Consider the following 24,199-nt stretch of genomic DNA (forward strand, 5'->3'; position numbering starts at 1 on the left):
GTGCTCTTTTCTTGCTGAAGACTTTCTCAACCAAGTTTCTCATCTGATCCACAAAACAATTCTCCAAAAGACAGTGTAGTGGAAATACCATTCTAGATGTATAAGAAAGAAATTATTGCACATAATTCTTTTTTTGTGGATAAAAACCAGGGCTTGATTTTCTCGTGCAACCTCAGGACACTGTGTGTGCCAGAGCATTAGAGATAAAACCTAATAGTCTTTTTCAGGTGAAAAAAGACTATTAGAGATCTGATGGTTTCTTCCTTTACATCACACTATCTGCGCATGTCACAGGGCCACACATTGATGGAAGTCCCAGGACTATGCTTTTCCATTTTAAATCAGTTTCCACCATCTTGGCAGCCTGCTTTCAGGGAGTCTGAAGTAGTGCCATCTCTCTGCCTTTCCAAAAGTCTTCAGTGGCATTCAGAGACTTCACTGTCCAACTGATAGGTCTGAGGCTATGATTATAAAGTTGTTTCCATAAGTGTGAGACACCACTACCTGCTCCTGTGGTTCTTTTATCTTCTGTTCCTTCTGTAATGTGTCTCCCCTTATTAGCAGGAAGCTGGGTCTTTGTCATCTTACCAGTCTCATGTCTCCTTCCTAGAAGCTGGAGATTGTCCCCACAATTCTCACTCTTAAAAATATTCCGTACTTTTAACATTTTCTCCAGGTCATTAGCATCACTTTTCAGTGAGCATTAGCTTTTACAAAAGACAGTGAGAGCAGTTGGCCTCAGGCAGCTTCTGTTTTTATCCCATAAAAATGAATATTTTTGACAAGAAAATTCAAAGCTCTTAGCATCTACTTGGAAGAGGGATAAAAGGAGATACAGAAGGGACAGATACAAACTAATATCTCAGAAAATTCTTTTTCTACAAAATTTGGAGCTTCATATAGGCAAGGAAAAGAGAGAATATGCTATTCTGTGACTTAGTGGGGGACCAGGCCAGTAATGGGCCAGGATTTTTGAGTCTGTGATGATAGCACAGACAGTTCTGAGTCCTTCCATCACTGTGCCTGATGCCAGAGGGCAAATGTTAGAAAATCAGGCAAGGTGATTTACAGGACAAAGTATTATAGTGTGTCTGAGTCTAAGAATTAAAGCTAGTGCTCTTAAGAGAAAAATTTGAGTTTAAGAACCAAGTAAAACAGATGTCAGAATATTAACAGTATGATATAGTTGGTTGGAACAAAAAAAATTCCAGAGATATAAGGTTAGTGCTGATGAAGCCAACGATCCCATTTTCCATTTTTATTATGGAAAAATTTTTGAAAAGCCCAAGGAGAAGGGAGCCTACTGTGCATTTGTGTCTTGATTTCATAGGGTTCAGAAAAGCAAGTTACCCCATTTGGTTGCAATGTAGGCCCCGATACCAGGTATATCACAGTGGATATCAAACATAATCAATATTCTTATATTAGGCATAGGATGTATTAGAGAATGTGCAAAGCCGCTGTCTAAGACCTTGTTAGGAGAAAATAAGTTCAGGAACTTTAGTTCATTGAAAGTGATTTTTCTGGTACAGAATCTAATACCTAGAAGGATTTACGAAGACAAAATTATGGACCCCAGTACTCAAAACCAGAGTACCAAAGTAAAAGCAACATCAGCAGCAAGGCCTATTATAGAGGCAGCATAACTGCTCCTTGATCCAGAACATGAGACACTCCTGTGACCTAGAGGTGTGAGCCAGCCCAGTCCAGCATATTGGAAATGACTGAGCCTCTGATGAAATAAGTGGTCCCAGCTCCAAATGCTAGGGGACACCGTGTGTGAGAACCTGGAGAACCAATCTAGTCACATACAGTTATTTCAAGGAGGATGGAGAGTATCGTTTGGAGCTTAAGAGTGTTGATATGCCAATTTAAAAATAAGCTTGTCTTACACCAAAAATATCTGGATTCCAAAAGGAATGTGATTTTGCTTCTAATCAGAAAAACTTGACAGGAAAGAGAAACACACATGTACTCATGTACAATGGCAGCTATGCTTCTGATAATAAAGTCCATAAAAACATTTTTAACTGAATTTTTTAATGTCGTTAACCAAGGTAAGTGAACACAATGTCAAATTCTCAAAAAAAATATGTTCTCACAAATTATCTTCCCAGACAGTTAATACATTTATCTTACACAAAAGTTGCTCGATAGAAATGTTGGGGCATATATAGAGGGCTGCATTAAAATGAGGAAGTAGCGACCCCATCTTCTAGAGTATTTTAACTTTTACACAGCCATGTTTGTTCATTTATACAGATGTGGAATCATGGATTGTCATCTAGCAAAAGAGACAATATTTTCATTTATCCATTTACTCCAGAAATACGCAGCACATTTTATATTCCAGGCATGGAGAGTACAAAAATTATAATCTATAGTTTTGGCCTTTAAGAATTTCACAGTCTGGTGGAAAAAAACAGGCACAGAGAGAGAGCAGCATTAACACAAAATAGCATGACAACTGCAGGAACAGAAATACGCACAGGAAGCATTCAGGACAGGAAGGTCCCAGTTTTAGGGGTCCAGGAAGACACCTTTTAGGAAGTAACACTTGAGTCTAGAGGGGTAAGTAGGACTAAAGCTGGGAAACTAAAGACTCCTTTGCACATGAAAGCATTATTTATAGAAAACAGCAAAATAGCAAACATATTTGTATTGTTTTATTCAATATTAATATTACTAAACTGAAGTCTCTTCACACAACAAATATTCACAGGTGGTTATTACAGGCAATAAACCATGCTAAGTGATGTTTTAACGATTCCAAATTAAAACTGTTAAAACATATCAATTATTGCTTGGAAAACAGAGCCTCTAAGGGCTCAATCTAACACTAAAACTTGGTCATAAATATATAAAGTCACACACTTACTAGAATTACAGAATATTTAACATTGAAAAGAATATAGCAGAAGCAGCAATGAAATGTATGTATTTTGCCATCGTGTTCACTTATCTCAGTTAACCACATTAAAAAAAATACACATCACAATCTGAAGAGTTTGAAAGAGCCTCATCGAATAATGAAGTTTATGATGGCTTTAGCCAAACAAAATAAACCTACAGGTAACAATAACATAATTTTCAAGTTCTTCCAAATAAATAGCAGAATACGTCAGCCACCCATGAAGAACATCTTCAAACCACATGGTTCCATTAAAACAGAAAACATTCCAGAATGTGTGGATCTCAATAATATGGGTTAAAATAGTTAAAATATAAGTGATATATAATGCTCAAAATGTAACTGAATGTCTTAGTTAATAGAAAGTAAGTAAAATCAAATTTATACAAAATTAATTTACCCCTTCAAATCAAGAATATGTAATTTGTAATATTCTATTGAGAACTGTGAGGCAAATATATAATTTTTACTGAAAGTAGTTCTCCTACCCCTGTGCCTGCCTTGCCCCTATTCCCACTTAATACAGACCTTAAAAATAGTTTCCTGGATTTGGGCCTGGACTACATCAGGCTTTAAATATTAGACAACCCAAAGAAACCTGAATGCAGAGTATAGAGTGACATTGTGTCTTCTGTGTGACTGGTTTCCTTCTTTGCATTGTAATTCCAGCTCTGTACTTTCCTGCTTTGAAATCTTACCTTCCCAGCTTCTTCCCACACAGTTCTCCTTGATCACATTTTTTGGCCATTAACACCTGATCTCAGGCCCTTTGTCTTCCTTTGAATTGAGCAGTACAGTGCTATAATAATTTAAAACATGGCTTTAGCTATGAAATAAAGAGAGCCTTTCTCCAAATAAAACTGAGCCTCAATATACTATCTCTATGACCCATGATTAAGTTTTACCTACCATAAAAATTAAATAAACAGTGTAAATGTTTCTTTTCAAACGAAGGAACAAATGGAAATGACTCAAGAGCTCCTTTTAATGGGAGAGGGGAAAGGCCAATAGTAAAATTGTGAAATTTCATGAGAATGGGAGGCAAGGAAGTCAAAATAGACTTCCATTTATTTCGAATTTTTGCCTAGGAAGAGCCCTGGGTGTTTGAGTCTTGAAAGGCTTTCATTCTGGGTGTTCACAGCTGTACTGAGCTCCTGCTCGGTCCCAAGCTTTATTTATTACAGGCACTGGTTCATGCCACAGTGAACAAGGCTGCAAGATCAGCAGGCCAAATATGTTTATTGCCGTTTAATAGAAAACAGAACCCAGGGAGCTTGCGCAAGTGATGTTCCTAAGGTTCTTGGGGATGATTTCGACAGAACTGCATCTAAAATGAACTTGTCATTTCTGAAAGCATGGATAAACCTGCAGAGAATTTTTTTTTTTTTTTTTTGAGACAGAATCTCGCTCTGTTGTCCAGGCTAGAGTGCAATGGCTCCATCCCAGCTCACTGCAACTTCTGTCTGCCAGGTTCAAGCAATTCTCCTGCCTCAGCCTCCCTAGTAGCTGGGACTACAGGCAAGCATCACCATGCCCAGCTAATTTTTTATATTTTTAGTAAAGATGGGGTTTCACCATGCTGGCCAGGCTGGTCTCAAATTCCTGACCATGTGATCCACCTGCCTTGGCCTCCCAAAGTGCTGGGATTACAGGCGTGAGGCACCATGCCCGGCCGAGAATTTTTTTTTTTTTTTTTGGGGGGTTTTGATTTTTTTTTTTTTTTTTTATACTTTAAGTTCTAGGGTACATGTGCATAACGTGCAGGATTGTTACATATGTATACTTGTGCCATGTTGGTGTGCTGCACCCATCAACTTGTCAGCACCCATCAACTCGTCAGCACACATCAACTCGTCATTTACATCAGGTATAACTCCCAATGCAATCCCTCCCCCTCCCCCCTCCCCTTAATAGGCCCCGGTGTGTGATGTTCCCCTTCCCGAATCCAAGTGATCCCATTGTTCAGTTCCCACCTATAAGTGAGAATGTGGTGTTTGGTTTTCTGTTCTTGCAATAGTTTGCTGAGAATGATGGTTTCCAGCTGCATCCATGTCCCTACAAAGGACGCAAACTCATCCTTTTTTATGGCTGCATAGTATTCCATGGTGTATATGTGCCACATTTTCTTAATCCAGTCTGTCACTGATGCACATTTGGGTTGATTCCAAGTCTTTGCTATTGTGAATAGTGCCACAATAAACATACATGTGCATGTGTCTTTATAGCAGCATGATTTGTAATCCCTTGGATATATACCCAGTAATGGGATGGCTGGGTCACATGGTACCTCTAGTTCTAGATCCTTGAGGAATCGCCATACTGCTTTCCACAATGGTTGAACTAGTTTACAATCCCACCAACAGTGTAAAACTGTTCCTATTTCTCCACATCCTCTCCAGCATCTGTTGTTTCCTGACTTTTTAATGATTGCTATTCTAACTGGTGTGAGATGGTATCTCATTGTGGTTTTGATTTGCATCTCTCTGATGGCCAGTGATGATGAGCATTTTTTCATGTGTCTATTGGCTGTATGAATGTCTTCTTTTGAGAAATGTCTGTTCATATCCTTTGCCCACTTTTTGATGGGGTTGTTTTTTTCTTGTAAATTTGTTTGAGTTCTTTGTAGGTTCTGGATATGAGCCCTTTGTCAGATAAGTAGATTGTAAAAATTTTCTCCCATTCTGTAGGTTGCCTGTTCACTCTGATGGTAGTTTCTTTTGATGTGCAGAAGCTCTTTAGTTTAATTAGATCCCATTTGTCAATTTTGGCTTTTGCTGCCATTGCTTTTGGTGTTTTACACATGAAGTCCTTGCCCATGCCTATGTCCTGAATGGTACTACCTAGGTTTTCTTCTAGGGTTTTTATGGTATTAGGTCTAACATTTAAGTCTCTAATCCATCTTGAATTAACTTTCGTATAAGGAGTAAGGAAAGGATCCAGTTTCAGCTTTCTACTTATGCCAATTTTCCCAGCACCATTTATTAAATAGGGAATCCTTTCCCCATTTCTTGTTTCTCTCAGGTTTGTCAAAGATCAGATGGCTGTAGATGTGTGGTATTATTTCTGAGGACTCTGTTCTGTTCCATTGGTCTAGATCTCTGTTTTGGTACCAGTACCATGCTGTTTTGGTTACTGTAGCCTTGTAGTATAGTTTGAAGTCAGGTCGTGTGATGCCTCCAGCTTTGTTCTTATGACTTAGGATTGTCTTGGCAATGCGGGCTCTTTTTTGGTTCCATATGAACTTTAAAGCAGTTTTTTCAATTCTGTGAAGAAACTCATTGGTAGCTTGATGGGGATGGCATTGAATCTATAAATAACCTTGGGCAGTATGGCCATTTTCACGATATTGATTCTTCCTATCCATGAGCATGGTATGTTCTTCCATTTGTTTGTGTCTTCTTTTATTTCACTGAGCAGTGGTTGGCAGTTCTCCTTGAAGAAGTCCTTTACATCCCTTGTAAGTTGGATTCCTAGGTATTTTATTCTCTTTGAAGCAATTGTGAATGGAAGTTCATTCCTGATTTGGCTCTCTGTTTGTCTGTTACTGGTGTATAAGAATGCTTGTGATTTTTGCACATTATTTTGTATCCTGAGACTTTGCTGAAGTTGCTTATCAGCTTAAGGAGATTTTGGGCTGAGACAATGGGGTTTTCTAAATATACAATCATGTCATCTGCAAACAGGGACAATTTGACTTCTTCTTTTCCTAACTGAATACCCTTGATTTCTTTCTCTTGCCTTATTGCCCTAGCCAGAACTTCCAACACTATGTTGAATAGGAGTGGTGAGAGAGGGCATCCCTGTCTTGTGCCAGTTTTCAAATGGAATTTTTCCAGTTTTTGTCCATTCAGTATGATATTGGCTGTGGGTTTATCATAAATAGCTCTTATTATTTTGAGATACGTTCCATCAATACCGAATTTATTGAGGAGCATTTTTAGCATGAAGGGCTGTTGAATTTTGTCAAAGGCCTTTTCAGCATCTATTGAGATAATCATGTGGTTCTTGTCTTTGGTTCTGTTTATATGCTGGATTACATTTATTGATTTGCATATGTTGAACCAGCCTTGCATCCCAGGGATGAAGCCCACTTGATCATGGTGGATAAGCTTTTTGATGTGCTGCTGGATCCAGTTTGCCAGTATTTTATTGAGGATTTTTGCATCGATGTTCATCAGGAATATTGGTCTAAAATTCTCTTTTTTTTGTTGTGTCTCTGCCAGGCTTTGGTATCAGGATGATGTTGGCCTCATAAAATGAGTTAATGAGGATTCCCTCTTTTTCTATTGATTGGAATGATTTCAGAAGGAATGGTACCAGCTCCTCCTTGTACCTCTGGTAGAATTCAGCTGTGAATCCATCTGGTCCTGGACTTTTTTTGGTTGGTAGGCTATTAATTATTGCCTCAATTTCAGAGCCTTCTATTGGTCTATTCAGGGATTCAGCTTGTTCCTGGTTTAGTCTTGGGAGAGTGTAAGTGTCCAGGAAATTATCCATTTCTTCTAGATTTTCTAGTTGATTTGCATTGAGGTGTTTATAGCATTCTCTGATGGTAGTTTGTATTTCTGTGGGGTCGGTGGTGATATCCTCTTTATCATTTTTTATTGCGTCTATTTGATTCTTCTCTCTTTTCTTCTTTATTAGTCTTGCTAGCTGTCTATCAATTTTGTTGATCTTTTCAAAAAACCAACTCCTGGATTCATTGATTTTTTGGAGGGTTTTTTGTGTCTCTATCTCCTTCAGTTCTGCTCTGATCTTAGTTATTTCTTGCCTTCTGCTAGCTTTTGAATGTGTTTGCTCTTGCTTCTCTAGTTCTTTTAATTGTGATGTTAGAGTGTCAATTTTAGATCTTTCCTGCTTTCTCTTGTGGGCATTTAGTGCTCTAAATTTCCCTCTACACACTGCTTTAAATGTGTCCCAGAGATTCTGGTATGTTGTATCTTTGTTCTCATTGGTTTCAAAGAACATCTTTATTTCTGCCTTCATTTCATTACGTACCCAGTAGTCATTCAGGAGCAGGTTATTCAGTTTCCATGTAGTTGAGTGGTTTTGATTGAGTTTCTTAGTCCTGAGTTCTAGTTTGATTGCACTGTGATCTCAGAGACAGTTTGTTATAATTTCTGTTTTTGTACATTTGCTGAGGAGTGCTTTACTTCCAATTATGTGGTCAATTTTGGAATAAGTGTGATGTGGTGCTGAGAAGAATGTATATTCTGTTGATTTGGGGTGGAGAGTTCTATAGATGTCTATTAGGTCCGCTTGGTGCAGAGATGAGTTCAATTCCTGGATATCCTTGTTAACTTTCTGTCTCGTTGATCTGTCTAATGTTGACAGTGGGGTGTTGAAGTCTCCCATTATTATTGTATGGGAGTCTAAGTCCCTTTGTAAGTCTCTAAGGACTTGCTTTATGAATCTGGGTGCTCCTGTATTTGGTGCATATACATTTAGGAGAGTTAGCTCTTCCTGTTGAATTGATCCCTTTACCGTTATGCAATGGCCTTCTTTGTCTCCTTTGAGCTTTGATGGTTTAAAGTGTGTTTTATCAGAGACTAGGATTGCAACCCCTGCTTTTTTTTGTTCTCCATTTGCTTGGTAGATCTTCCTCCATCCCTTTATTTTGAGCCTATGTATGTCTCTGCATGTGAGATGGGTCTCCTGAACACAGCAGACTGATGGGTCTTGACTCTTTATCCAATTTGCCAGTCTGTGTCTTTTAATTGGAGCATTTAGTCCATTTACATTTAAGGTTAATATTATTATGTGTGAACTTGATCCTGCCATTATGATATTAACTGGTGATTTTGCTCGTTAGTTGGTGCAGTTTCTTCCTAGCCTCGATGGTCTTTACATTTTGGCATGTTTTTGCAATGGCTGGGACCGGTTGTTCCTTTCCATGTTTAGGGCTTCCTTCAGGGTCTCTTGTAAGGCAGGCCTGGTGGTGACAAAATCTCTAAGCATTTGCTTGTCTGTAAAGGATTTTATTTCTCCTTCACTTATGAAACTTAGTTTGGCTGGATATGAAATTCTGGGTTGAAAATTCTTTTCTTGAAGAATGTTGAATATTGGCCCCCACTCTCTTCTGGCTTGTAGAGTTTCTGCCAAGAGATCTGCTGTTAGTCTGATGGGCTTCCCTTTGTGGGTAACCTGACCTTTCTCTCTGGCTGCCCTTAAGATTCTTTCCTTCATTTCAACTTTGGTGAATCTGGCAATTATGTGTCTTGGAGTTGCTCTTCTCAAGGAGTATCTTTGTGGTGTTCTCTGCATTTCCTGAATTTGAATGTTGGCCTGCCGTACTAGGTTGGGGAAGTTCTCCCGGATGATATCCTGAAGAGTGTTTTCCAACTTGGTTCCATTTTCTCCCTCACTTTCAGGCACCCCAATCAGACGTAGATTTGGTCTTTTTACATAATCCCATACTTCTTGCAGGCTTTGTTCATTTCTTTTTCTTCTTTTTTCTTTACACTTCTCTTCTCGCTTCATTTCATTCATTTGATCCTCAATCGCTAATACTCTTTCTTCCAGTTGATCGAGTCGGTTACTGAAGCTTGTGCATTTGTCACATATTTCTCGTGTCATGGTTTTCATCTCTGTCAGTTCGTTTATGGTCTTCTCTGCATTAATTATTCTGGTTATCAATTCTTCCACTCTTTTTTCAAGATTTTTAGTTTCTTTGCGCTGGGTACGTAATTCCTCCTTTAGCTCTGAGGAGTTTGATGGTCTGAAGACTTCTTCCCTCATCTCGTCAAAGTCATTCTCTGTCCAGCTTCGATCCATTGCTGGCGATGAGCTGCGTTCCTTTGGCAGGGGAGATGTGCTCTTATTCTTTGAATTTCCAGCTTTTCTGCCCTGCTTTTTCCCCATCTTTGTGGTTTTATCTGCCTCTGGTCGTTGATGATGGTGACATACTGATGGGGTTTTGATGTGGGTGTCCTTCCTGTTTGTTAGTTTTCCTTCTAACAGTCAGGTCCCTCAGCTGTAGGTCTGTTGGAGATTGCTTGAGGTCCACTCTGACCCTGTTTGCCTGGGTGTCAGCAGCAGAGGCTGCAGAAGATAGAATACTGCTGAACAGCGAGTGTATCTGTCTGATTCTTGCTTTGGAAGCTTCCTCTCAGGGATGTACTCCACCCTGTGAGGTGTGGGGTGTCGGTCTGCCCCAGTGGAGAATATCTCCCTGTTAGGCTACTCAGGGGTCAAGGACCCACTTGAGCAGGCAGTCTGTCCCTTCTCAGATCTCAACCTTCCTGTTGGGAGATCCACTGCTCTCTTTAAAGCTGTTAGACAAAGTCATTTGCGTCTGCAGAGGTTTCTGCTGCTTTTTTGTTGTTGTTGTTGTTGTTGTTTAGCTGTGCCCAGTCCCCAGAGGTGGAGTCTACAGAGACTGGCAGGCCTCTGAGTTGCTGTGAGCTCCCCCCAGTTCGATCATCCCCAGGGCTTTGTTTACCTACTTACGCCTCAGCAATGGTGGGTGCCCCTCCCCCAGCCTCGCTGCTGCCTTGCAGTTAGATCGCAGACTGCTGTGCTAGCAATGAGGAAGGCTCCGTGGGCGTGGGACCCTCCCGGCCAGGTGTGGGATATAATATCCTGGTGTGCCCGTTTGCTTAAAGCGCAGTATTGGGGTGGGAGTTACCCGATTTTCCAGGTGTTGTGTGTCTCAGTTCCCCTGGCTAGGAAAAGGGATTCCCTTCCCCCTTGCACTTCCCAGGTGAGGCGATGCCTCGCCCTGCTTCAGCTCTCGCTGGTCGGACTGCAACAGCTGACCAGCACCGATTGCCCCGCACTCCCTAGTGAGATAAACCCAGTACCTCAGTGGAAAATGCAGAAATCACCTGTCTTCTGTGTTGCTCGTGCTGGGAGCTGGAGACTGGAGCTGTTCCTATTCGGCCATCTTGCTCCACCCTCCTGGCCGAGAATTGTTAAGTAAAATAAGCCAGACACGGAAAGACCAATACTGCACAATCTTACTTATATGTGGAATCTTAAAATGTTGAACTCAGAGGTAGAGAGAGTAGAAGGGTGGTTACCAGGCGGTTGGTAACCCTTCTTGGGTGGTTAGGAAGAGGGCTTGGAGTTCTTGGTTAAAAGATACAAAGTGTCAGTTAGACAGGGGGAATGTTTGGGACTTATATTATACAGCATGTGGATGATAGTTAACAACAATGTGTTGTAATTTTGAAAACTGCAATACAGAGTACATTTTGAGGGTTCTCACCACAAAAAATGGATAAGTATGTGCAGTGATGGATATGTTAATAGGCCAGATTTAATCATTCCCCAATGTATAAATATATAAAACACCATGTTGTACCTTATAAATATATAAAATTTTAAAAAATACTTCACTATATACAACAAAAAATAGAATTCAGAATTTCTCATTGCTCTTTGTGAACAGTAACTACAATTTAGACCTTAGACATGATTTTTATAAGACATTGTCATATTTTCTTCCATCTTGTATCCATTTATCTTTGCTTCTGTTACTGCTTCACCATTTTTCTCTGTCCTTTCCTCTATTTTCCAGCACTTTTTGCACTTTGCTGCTGATATTGTATGTGTTGCTCAATTATTTTAAATACATAGACCCAGTCAGAAATTCCCATGGTAATCTCTACCTTAAGCATGTTGACCACAATGCCAGGAAGGCAGGAGGTGTGTCAGTCAGCACATTGCATAAGTGCCTTGATCATGTAATCAGATACTGTGGCACAGGACAAAGTGAATAGAGGAAGCTCAAGGAACAGGCAAAGTAAACGGGAAAAGAAGAAATGAACAGAACAGTTACCACATTGCACTAGAAGCCCAATAGATACAACCATGCTGTTACACTTTGCTGATAGAAAGAGGTTTCAATAAAACTCTGAATTTAATCATATCAGAAGTTATTAGGCCACTTGATCCATGATCAAAAGCAAGAAATAGATACGTATTTTGCAACACAGAGCACGCACCCTGAATTTAGGGTGTGTGTGTGTGTGTGTGTGTGTGTGTGTAGGTGGGGGGGGTTGTCTGGTGAATTCATTGATATTGTTTGTACTTCATTTTTATCTGAAATTCATTGCAGGTTTTGTCTCAAATAATTACAGGAGGATTGGGAAAGTCTGAGAATGTTCTTTCACACAATCTCTGAAATGTCACTTTTTAAAAATTGAAAGGAAGGGGCTCCTCATTGATATTGGATTTTTCCTATTTCATGCACCACTGTCTTCTGATCACCTCCAAAATCACCTTCACTTAACTTTACATATTTAGCAAAAAATGAGCGATCAGTACTCTCTACTTTTATGTACAACAAATATTACAAAATGACTGTGGTGAGGGATAGTTGAGAAAGGCGCTAAGTTCCCTCATCTGTCTCTCATCAAACAGCCTGAAGATTATGACATTTTAAAAAGTAATCTCTGTTGTCAGAAGCTCTAATGTTATCAGTTACCTGTACCCAAGACTTTGTAAATAGTGTTAGTATTGCAAAAAGAGACATTCTGGGAATGAGGTCTACAAAACATGTCAGCATTCAGGATATAAGTTCATTCTGTTTATTTCCAGCTTGATTTCTCTAGGAAGGAAATGTATTTATTCTCTTTTCATTTACAGAATCCTCCAGATAGAAGACAATTGTTCGTAAGCCATTCTGCTTGTTCTCTCCATTAAGTTCTTGGCCTTTGAAACTAGCTTTTTTTTTTTTTTTTTTTAATCAAAGCTGTATAAATCTTGGATTTTGTAGATGATTTGGGAGAGGAAGGTACAAGAAGGAAAAAACTGATCCAAATCTGTGAAAGCAATGATTTGAAGTACTATTTTGTATAAGTCTGTAAGGAATCTTCAATTACTTAACCAACTCCCCCTAAATTGAATGAATACTAATTTTAAACTGAAGTAATACTCCTAAGATAGTTGTAAAAAACAGTTTGTGAGACAATGTCAGTTATATTTCTTATACTAACATATGTAAATAAACATTTGCATTTTTATTGCTATACTCTTACATAAACTAAAAGTGTAAATATAATTCTAGCAGGTAACCTAAAGTGATATTTCCTTGGAATAATATTCAAACCATTGTCTTTATATTGTGCTTCTAGTCATGATTTTCCATTTGACATATTAATAGTTTTTGTTATTTTCTCTATAAAGTTGAACACACTCTTTATAGATAATCAGGCAAATAATTAAAATGGAAAACATATCTATATAATTTATTCTGCTATCTAAGGATGATCACTCAATGTACCTTTGTATCTTTCTTTCCAGTAAGATTTCTTATTACTTGAGAGTGGCACTTCGCAAAGAACAACTGTTGCATAGCATCAAAAAATTTAAAAAAAAAAAAAAAAAAATTGGCCAGGCGCGGTGGCTCACGTCTGTAATCCCAACACTTTGGGAGGCCGAGGTGGGTGGATCACCTGAGGTCAGGAGTTCGAGACCTGCCTGACCAACACACAGAAACCCTGTCTCTACTAAAAATACAAAATTAGCCAGGCGTGGTGGTGCATGCTTGTAATCCCAGCTACTCAGGAGGCTGAGGCAGGAGAATTGCTTGAACTCAGGAGGCGGAAGTTGCGGTGAGCCAAGATGGCACCACTGCACTCCAGCCTAGACAACAAGAGCAAAACTGTCTTCAAATAATAATAATAATAATTTTAAAAATAAATGTTATTAAAATTTTTAAGGGATCATATATTTAATGTAGTTGTACTTCCTAAATTCGTCATGACAGTCTAATCCTCTTCATTCATTTAGGCTTTAATTCTACTGGATTTACTTTTTTATTTGGGGTTAGGGGAGAATTTTTCTGATTTTCCAAATACCTTTTATTATATTGCATTTTGTCTGCTATACCTAGATATTGATGAGAGCAAATATCTGCAGAGCATAGTGAAAAATCTTTCATTTGAAATTCAGGCCTTTTGTGCATCTCAAGTTCAAATTTATGTAATGATGAGTTCAAGGCCAAGTTTAGAATCCATATAATTACAATCTAACCTTTCAGGGCCCAGGATTCTAACACCTTTTGTTCATATATGAGAAAATGTGACTTGGGTGTGGTGGGTCACACCTGTAATCCCAGTGACACAGGAGGCTGAGGCAGGAGGATTACTTGAGCCCAGGAGTTTGAGACCAGCCTGGGCAACATAGTGAGACCCCATATTTACAAAACAGTAAAAATAAAACTTAGCTAAGCATGGTGGCACATCATATCTGTAATTTCAGTGATGGGAGTCTGATGTGGGAGTCTGAGGTGGGAGGATCACTTGAGCCTAAGAGGTCGCGACTACAGTGAGCTATGATTGCACCACTGAACTCTAGCCTGAGTGACAGAGTGAACCCAGTCTGAAAAAGAAAAAAATGGGGTCTTTGATCTCAAAGGTTAATTGAGGCAGCTGAGTATTGAGAAGTCATTTGAGTGGCAGTGTTTGGAAAATATCTGACAGTGTATGACAGATTCATGGACAATCTATTAGACAATTATTCCCCATTCAGAACTGAAGTCGTAAGGGTAAAAACAGCTGATTACCAAGATAAGGAAGGATATTATAATCAAACAACATTTTCACATTTGATGTCACTTGGTCTGAGAACAAGGATAAAGAATAATACCTGGATGATAAATAAGATAGTTTCCTCATCTAGTCAATAATCTGCACTGTAGTGCTCTTTACATGAGAGATTTAATGAGGCTTAAGTGAAATGGTTAATGTGTTAGCTCTCTGACTGCTAATCAAATGTATTATTGGGTACTTACTACTAAGCACAATGATGACTGCAAAGCCATAATCATTTCTCTCCAGGGGCTTCTAATTTAGTGGCTAATGAGAACTATAAGCTGTAAGGGAGGCATAGAAGTAGTGGTGATACAAGAATAGGTATAAACTGAACAATAAGGGGACATAAGACTTAAGTTATGCTTTGGACATAAAAACTCAACGTGGTCAAAAGACCAAGAGTCAGATGGAGTCGGCTTCTAATTGCTGTAGAATCCTGAGCAAGCGTTTAGCTTTATGTGTGACTTGAGGTAGCTCTATTAATTTGCTTTATGCATGTGTGTGTCAGTCTGATTTTTTATGCATTACTTTATGCATGTGTGTGTCAGTCTGATTTTCATAATCACAACTCATCCAAAGATTTTCTCAAAAGTCAGACTTACCTAGAAAATCTGTACCAAAGAACTCACGAAGAATGGCTCATCGTTGGAGAGAATGCTGAGATCTAAGGGAAAAGATACAACAGATCACAAGAAAGTATTATGAACAGTTATATGCTAGCAATTTGCAAAAACCTAGATGAAATGGATAAATTACTGAACATGTGCAATCTACCAAGATTGAATTATTAAGAAATAGAAAGTCTGAACACATCTCCTAATTGCCTATACTGGTACCTAAAAATGTATTTTATTGCATTACGTATTGAAACAATTCATTCGGTCAATTTCATGGAAAGCCTTCAATGTGGCAGGCCCTAAGATGAACAAGGGTAAACTGGCTAACACTGAGTCATGACCTGCAAATAACTATGCCAAACCTCCAAGGGAATTTATATTGTAATGTGCTAAAGCTTCTATTTAGCATTAAGGCAATGGAATAGAGTTTTTATTTGAGCTATCATCAAGAAAAGTAGATGTGACCGTTTTGGACGTGTTGTATGTGACAGTGTTGTATATGATCTCTTTGATCCTGCAGATATTTTAACACTACAATTAGCACATAGTAGCTAAATAAATTCAATCAGTTCTGTGTTGTGAATTGGCATGCATATAATACAAACATAAAATTTAGCGACTGTTTTTTCCTAGTGACCTCTCACCTTGGTCATTGCAATTATTATCTAATCTCTGATTTAGCCTCCAAATTCCAATATTCAAATATCCGTTTATATCATGTCTGTCCTCTATGTTAAGGTCTTTAGATTGAATGTCTAAAAGTGATTTACTGCCAAAATGGCAACATGTGGATAAACATTGAAGCTGAGGTATGATTACCTGGGCTCATTATACCATTATCTCTACTCTCTTAAATGTCCACAACATAAAGTCAAAAGACAAAAAATAATAATAAAAGATATTTTAGATATTGTCTTTATGAACAAAATGAGTATAAAGTTGACTTTTAACTGTACAGGAAGAAAAGTTTACAGAAAGACTGAGCAGGCCTAACTGTATCTGCTGTCAATCAAAAACACAAGTATCACAAATATTTTCTGCTTTATGAATTTTGCTTGCCTTTAACAATCAATCTCCTATGTTTCTAAGTTTCCTGGAAGGGGTGATGTCATATAAACCTTAATCAAGAGTTAGACCTTGAAATCTTAGCGGCTTAAATCACTCATTGCTATATTGTGGTCATTGTTATTAACTTAAAATTCAAATCCCACAGGTCTGTGTTTCATTTTTAGCACATCACTTCTGGTAGGGACCAGATGTTTCCTTTAGACTAGGTTATGGCTTCTTATTTGCTTCTCTTTTTTATCTTAAAATTTATACCTACCAATAGCTTCCATGCGGTCATTTGCAGGGCATTACAGTATAGAGTCCTTGAGCTGGCAGCTTGGAATAATGTCTTAGGGACAAGGAAGGAAGCTCTAAGGGAATAGTGTGGAAAGGGAAAGAGAAGGAGACAAACACAGTATATGGAGATACCAGATGAAGCTAAGAAAAAAATAGATAGCACACTCCAAACTTGCTTAACTGTGATCGCCATGCAAAGAAAAAAAAAAAGTCTATGGGAAACGTTCCAATTTGCATTGTAAGTGTAGCTTAGTATTCAGGTAAACTTTTAATAATTGTCTTTCAAATATAGCTGAGTATTTCCATGGCTTAATATTCTCCTTGTACTATGAAATTTTTCTATTATGTATCATTTAAGGGGAAAAGCAAAAACACAGACAATGTTATTCACTGTACTTCTTTTGATGTAAACAAAACAAAATATATAACTTCTAGATAAAAAGCAAACTAAAAATATTAGTGAAAGTCCCCAGCCTTAATTTTAAGAGCTTCCAAAATTGTTTACAAGTGTGTTCTGTAATGCAAAAGATGTTCAAGTTTATGGATCAATTAAGACATTGCGGTAATAAACCAGAATTAAAACCAAGTATTAGCATATACTTTACATACTAATTTTGGTCAGAAATATTCCATCAAAGATTAAAATTTTCTATCACATCTACAAACAGAAAGGCAAGGGTTAATGTCACTAACCTGAGCTCACTTCTTTCAGGAATCTATGACTACAGTCTCTAATTTTGATAATATATCAAACAAGTATGAACGGAAAATGTGTAAGTTTTCTTTATCATCTAAGAGACTATAGCAATGAGTTATTAAATGGCTATTTTAAATGTATCTCACACACAATTATAAAAATATCTTGTTATATAATATTATTGGGTCTTAGGTTTTTTGCTAAAAATGTTTCAATTTTGATAGAGATGAAATCTCTTCTCCTATGCTCTCATATTTATGACTGATTTCTGGCTATATGTTGTGTCACCTCCTGAACCATGGACATGACCACTGATTATAATCTGAATTTGGTAATAAATACATGAATGTGACATGCCACCCCTTATCTTCCTCTAATTGTAAATTGTTGTAAAGAGTATACAATATTTGCTAAAATAAAAGTATTTCTTAGAGGTACCAAGATCATAATCCCAGAATAGTATGGCAAAACATATTCAATTTATAAACTTAGAGTTCCAAGGTAAAGCATACAAATCTGGCAATTTAATGCCAATTTGTGAATAAGGAAATGGGAGATCACGGAAAATAATGAATTGCAAAGTTTAAAATAGTAATAATAGAAACATCAAGGCAAAAGATATCACAGGTACCTTGAATATCATTGTAACGGTCTTTTTTTACAAATCTGGGACACTTAGGTTTTCAAGGACAGTTGAAAATAATGAAGCAATGAGGAATTATAAGCCAAGATATGCCAAACATGAAGAGAATAAACCTTTGCGCCAACCTTTCATACCTTTTCAGTGTCTCCCCCGTTCCTACTGAATGGATACCTTGGCCAAGCATTTAACATTTTCTGTGATATTTCCTCAGTTTTCTTTTTCTTTTTTCCCAAATTTGAAAATGATTTCCTACTTCTTGAGTTGGCAGAGCTTCAGGCAAACTTAATGCCTCTCTGCTTCATGTACATATCCCATATGTTTAAGGGCCTCCAAATCTTTTTTTAAACCATTTGCTCTGCCTAGAAGCTCATTTCTTGCCCTTTCCACATGTTCAAATCCTATCCTATTTTTTTAAAGCTTTACATAATATCCTGTTATCTCTGCATTTCCTCATCTCATTCTGAGATGTCAAAGCAAATTATTTATGCATATCTTATGGTTTAATAATTAGCTACTTTCTATTATAACTTTCATCTGTCTACTATTATAATGCAGTTTTTCCCAACCACTGGTTTCCAATATTCAAGGATTCACAATAACAAAACTGGTAAATGTGTCTGTTTCCATTTTGATTTTAAAATCCATTCTGACTCTAACTGCTTAAAAAGGAAATCAGTTTGAGATCCTCTTAGTGGTTGTCAAATGAGCACACATTCAACTTCTCAAACTGAACAGTCCTAGCTATAAGGAGACCTTCAAACTTTATTCAATTTTACATTGTTATTATTACTACTTTTAAAGTTATTTTAGATGTCATTGGTTAAAGGTATTGGCAAATATAAGTATATTGAAAACCACAGTTGAAAGTAGAGAATTCTCTATCTGTAAATTTGCAACACCATCTTTATTGGATTTGAAAATTACATTCAGTTGATTTGTATTCCAACAAAGCAAGAAGTGTTGTCTGGTATTTCAAAACTAATTATCAAAAAGAAAATGTAGTATCATATATATATATACACACACATATTTAATGTTTTATTTATTAGCATAAAAATAATTCACATGGATGGAGAAGTATATTAAGCAGACTGCACCTTCTTTCTTACCTCATAATTAAGAAATTAAATACTAGAAATATGAAAAACAAAATAATACAATTTAAGGTGTGAAATACAAAAATTCAAATAGCAATTAATAAAAGAAGTGTTTATCTATATTTGATGACCAAAAAGGTAGTTCAATTTCAGGTTACTTTTCACTATATATTTGGTTCTAAAGCACAATACAATAAAACTTAATTTATGTGTTAACACATTATGCTTTTATTAGCTGATTATTTTAGAGTAAAATTTATTTGTTAGTATGAAAAAATCAAATTTAGCTCTTCATTGGGGTATTATCAAAGAATACATTATCCTTAACTATTTATTAACATAATTAAAAATCTAACTTTATCTTATAATATTAAAATGAATAATATTTTTAAGAACTGGAGGGTTTACATAAATATAAAAATGGGCCACAGGTCAGAAAAGTTTGGAAATATTACTTGAAAATAAGAATAACAAAAACTAAATATAATAAATGCTTTACACTTACTGAGAAACGTAATATATCAATCAATAAATAGATAAGTAAATACATAAAGTGGAAGGAGAAAATAGCCCCTGAGGTCATCCTCTAGAAGTTGAGGAAAACATCTGGCTGAAAGCCAGCAATGAAGGAGAACCTGTCTTACTACCGTAAGGAACTCAATTCTGTCAACAATCTTGTGAGCTTAAAAGGGACCCCAAGTGCCAAATCAGAATTCAACTCAACCAAAACTTTGATTTTAGTCTTGTGAGACACTGAGAAGAGAATCCAGCCACTCCATGCTCAACTTCTGACACACAGAACTATGAGGTAATTAATGGGTATGACTTTAAACCACTCAGTTTGTGGTAATTTGTTATGCAGCGACAGAAAATGAATACATTAGGGGTGCTATTTTATTTTTTTTGCTATTCATTCCTATCATTTTATGTATCATGACAAACTTTTTTTTTTTTTTTTTTTTTTTTTTTGAGACAGAGTCTCGCTTTGTTGCCCAGGCTGGAGTACAGTGGCACGATCTCAGCTCACGGTAAACTCTGGCTCCCGGGTTCACGCCATTTTCCTGCCTCAGCCTCCCGAGTAGCTGGGACTACAGGCACCCGCCACCAGGCCCGGCTAATTTTTTGTATTTTTAGTATAGATGGGTTTTCACCGTGTTAGCCAGGATGGTCTCAATCTCCTGACCTCATGATCCACCTGCCTCGGCCTCCCAAAGTGCTGGGATTACAGACGTGAGCGGCTGTGCCTGGCCGACAAACGATTTTAAGCTATGTATGGGACTATAGATTTTTCATTCCTCACAGATATTATTTCATAGAATTAAGGTTCATCATTAAACTGTAAACATTTTTCGTTGTAAATTAATGTGAAAAGAAATATATGAGAAATAGTTTATTCAACTAGCCAACAGATATTTCTGGTGTGTTTTCTATGTGCTGAGTAGTCTTCCAAGCAGTGCAGATATGGCAGTGAACAAGACAGTAAAACTTCCCTGGACTCAAGGAGCTTACATTTTCATGTGAAAGATATTAAAGATTTTTAAAATACGAGACAAACTAATGTGCAATAAAATCAGGTAGCATAAATAAATAAATGCAATAAAGTGGGTTAGATGATAGAGTGTGACGACAGGTTATTTGAAATAGTGGCTAAATGAAGACAGAGAGCAGAACAGGCACACAAGTGTATGAGTGTAAAGGATTCTAAGTAGACTGAACAGCCAGTGCAAGGTCCACAGGCGGAACATAGTTTGGCATTTACCAGAAGGGGTTGTGTATTTTGGTAGAGTACATGAAGTGAAATATGGTAAAAGATAAGGATGGAGAACTAATCAAGGGCCAAATCATGTGACATGTTATAGGTTCTGAATATCTGAAGATAATCTCTACTTCTGAACCCTTTATTGGAATGTTTTGAAGACATTTAATATTTTCATATTTATCTTTTTCCTTTTTTTCCGACACTCTGTTGCCCAGGCTTAAGTGCAGTGACGCAATCATAGCTCACTGCAGCCTTGACTTCCCGGGCTCAAGTGACCCTCCCATCTCAGTGTGCCAAGTAGCTGGGACTACAGGCACATGCCACTGCGTCTGGCTAATTTTGTTTATTTTTTGTAGAGACAGGTCTCGCTGTGTTGTCGGGGGAGCTGATCTCAAACTCCTAGGCTCAAGAAATCTTCCTGCTTCAGCTTCCCAAAGTGCTGGGATTACAGGCATGAGCCACCGCACCCTGGCCTAATGTTTATCTTTTATAAAGACATACTTACTGAAGTTATCTTAGAGTTTAGTGCATGAAGAAATATGATGTCTTCTGAAGGACTGCTACATTTTCTTGTATCTGATGAGAGCTTTGAAACACAAAGCAGTTCCTTTGTGATCCTGGCTGCCAGGAGACACCAAGCTTGAGCTCCAGTGAACTAACAGTCCTTAGCTAAGGTTTTGGGAAAAATTCATCTCCTCTCCTTCATGACTATTTTCTTTGTTATTTATTTTATGTCACCATTGATTTTATGTTATTCACTGCTGTTTCAAATACCTTTGGAAATAAGTACAATTTTTAAAAAATCAATAAAATCACCACATTTGCCAATCTGGAATATTTCTTTCTAAAACAATGATTCATATGAAATCCATTTATTAAATAATTGTTTAGTATCTGGGAACTGTCTGTTAAATTAAACAAATAAGCCCTCAATTACACTAATGAGGTTAAATATGTTTCTAAGTATGATAAAATAAGATTTAAATGGACAGGTAAAATAAAGCCTGATATGTAATATTATGGGAGGTCAATACAGGAATGGTTTTTGCTGCCCAAGGGGAAATGAAGAAGATAGCACAGAAATAAGGTGCTGCCACTGAATCTTAAGGTAACACCACTGTGTGCTACTGAATATGGTAATGCGTGCTGTACACTGCCCAATACTAAAGGGTGTTGTTCATATTATATATTACCAAATAGTATCCAATTTGATACAACTTATTAAAATATTAATACAATATATTATCAAATATACAATATTGTACAGCAAGCATACTTATAAATATATATCATGTATGATGCATTATATATATCATACATTATACAGTATATATTATATATGATATATATGTCCTATATATAATGTATATACATGTTATGACAATTATCTGGCAGGGTGCAGTAAAATGCCATGAAGACATGACTTCTTTTATTTGCACAGTTACCCTATGGGCCAATGGTAGCACAAGCAGTCATTTTTAAACAGGGAAATATCCATTCATTTAGATTTGATTAGACCACGTTGGATATTGGACATGTTATTATTTTTTCAATGCTTCAAGTATACACACCTTGTTAAGAATCACTGAATCTGGAGAGTAACATTTAGTAGAGAATGGAAAATTCTAGATATAAGAACTATTTGAAGCAGTGAGAGATGCAAAGTGAGAATGCAGGGACAATTTCATTGGAGAACAGATGATTCAAAACAGAAACAATAGGTGAGGGCTTTAAATACTGAGGAGTTGGAAGTCCATTATCTGGGCAATGAGGATTATTCATGTTTTATTTTAAATAAGTCAAATAATCAAATTTGGGCTTTCAGAAGATAAATCTGACAAGTGAGAAAGGAGCAAATCTTCATGCAGGAAGATCAAGTAGGTCGCGATGGCAGTGGTCAACGTGGTGGTGATTGAAACCTGACTTAAGTGGATGCAGTGAAAAATAAAACACAGGAGACAAATAGAAAAAAAAAAATATGGTGAAGTTAAAACTGTCAGAAATTGGAAGATGGTTGGGTGTATGGGTGACAATTTTAAGCTGAGTGACAGTAGGTATGGTGATGAAATTTATGGAGATTGAGAACACAGACTTAGGGAGGGGGAGATGTGTGTTTAAGGCACCTGAGTAGAGATGGCCACAAAATGTTGACATACAGTTAAACCACAGTGAGTCAGTCACACCAGAGTGTCCAGGAGTTCAAGGCCCAGGTCCATGGAGATCTAGGTCCAAGTCTGGCCATGTGGGGCACCATAACAGTGTAGTAAATTACTTTTCTAAGCCTCTATTTAAATTGTAAAGCAGTAAATATTAGTATCATCCCAAGAGTAAAAAAAAAAAAAAAAATTGAGATAATAAACACCGTACCAGTATGTAGAAAAGTCGTAACAATGCTAACTAATCTTACAATTAGGATAAAATTTAGGGGTCAAAAATTAAAATTTGGAATTAATTGTGCAGAGGTGCTAAATTAGACCCACAGAGAAAAATGCATTATCAAGAAAGAGCAGATATAGGACGAAAAGAAAAAATATAGCCTAGATCTTGATAGATACCTATACTTAGAATGCAGGTAGAGCAGTGTTAGACAGACAAGGGAATTAGACGAGAGAAACAGCAGCCACGAAGGTCACTTTCTAATCTTTACATTAAAAAGTAGGCAAAAGTGAAAGAGTGATATATGAAGTGTATTTGAGGGCTAAAGGTCTCAATTGCAGAGCTTTGCTAGAACTTTTCAATCTACCTCAGGACCGTCATACTTAATCCCCCCATGTTTTGCTCTAAGAAAGAGGACGGAGCTATGCTTCACTAGATACAGCTTTGTACAACGCTTGTCAAAAATTACAATAAGAATTGTTTGATTGTTGCTGATTACTCTCTGATAACATCAAAACAAAGTTTCATAAACATAAGTGCTACAGCATGGAAGTAATAATGATAACAAACCAAGTCTCTGTGTCTGATTTAAAAACCAGTGGGACATCTGCTTGGCTGCTACCATAATTGGCTACCAGCCTGTTGTTTTGTTGTGCTGGAAGAGGGACTTTATGTCCTGTAGATATTACTTGTTCTTGGTCCAGAGGGACCCAAGTTTCCATTAGATTACAAGCTCTATGCACATAGCCAGATGTGTGCAAGACTCTTGCATAATTTCTGTAAATCATGCTTAGCTTTTTTCCTTTTAGTATTGGGTTTCTTTTAGTTTCCTTTGGTCTTTTCTCTGTGGGAATTAACTAGTATCTCCCTGGACTTACAGTGTCTACGATGTCACTTGGTGTGTTGTAACTCTCCCTGCCATAGCCTTGTGAAAGCCTCCTATGGTAACCAAACTAAACAGATATACTGACGTTTCAATATCACTGTTCAATTGTGTTGACATTGGATTCAGTTCTATTCACTCATTCATTTATTTATTCTTTCATTCAGGAAATATCTTTTCAGCACCTGCTGTATACCAATCATGTAGCTAGATGTGTTCTGATTTGTTATCCAAAGAATGAATGTTCATGGTAGGGTATAGAATGATTTCTAGAATAGCTCTCATTTAGAGACTTCCTCAATTAATCTTATTCTCATTTCCTTGCGCACCAT

The 24,199-nt window shown here is 37.2% G+C and overlaps 1 long non-coding RNA gene across 3 annotated transcripts in view; it reads right to left on the reverse strand.

Moving 5' to 3' along the window:
- The window catches only part of LOC117072042, a 113,217-nt gene that overhangs the window by 20,951 nt on the left and 68,067 nt on the right, over positions 1-24,199 (reverse strand). For 2 of the 3 annotated variants that reach the window (XR_004432689.1, XR_004432691.1), the window contains exon 6: positions 15,054-15,115. This is a non-coding gene — a long non-coding RNA (uncharacterized LOC117072042). Of the gene's footprint in view, positions 1-12,600; positions 12,679-15,053; positions 15,116-24,199 lie in introns of those variants that run through there. The other variant, XR_004432690.1, reaches the window with a different exon arrangement.

This window comes from Trachypithecus francoisi, unplaced genomic scaffold (assembly GCF_009764315.1).
Source record: "Trachypithecus francoisi isolate TF-2019V2 unplaced genomic scaffold, Tfra_2.0 Lachesis_group4, whole genome shotgun sequence".
Lineage (NCBI taxonomy): Eukaryota > Metazoa > Chordata > Mammalia > Primates > Cercopithecidae > Trachypithecus > Trachypithecus francoisi.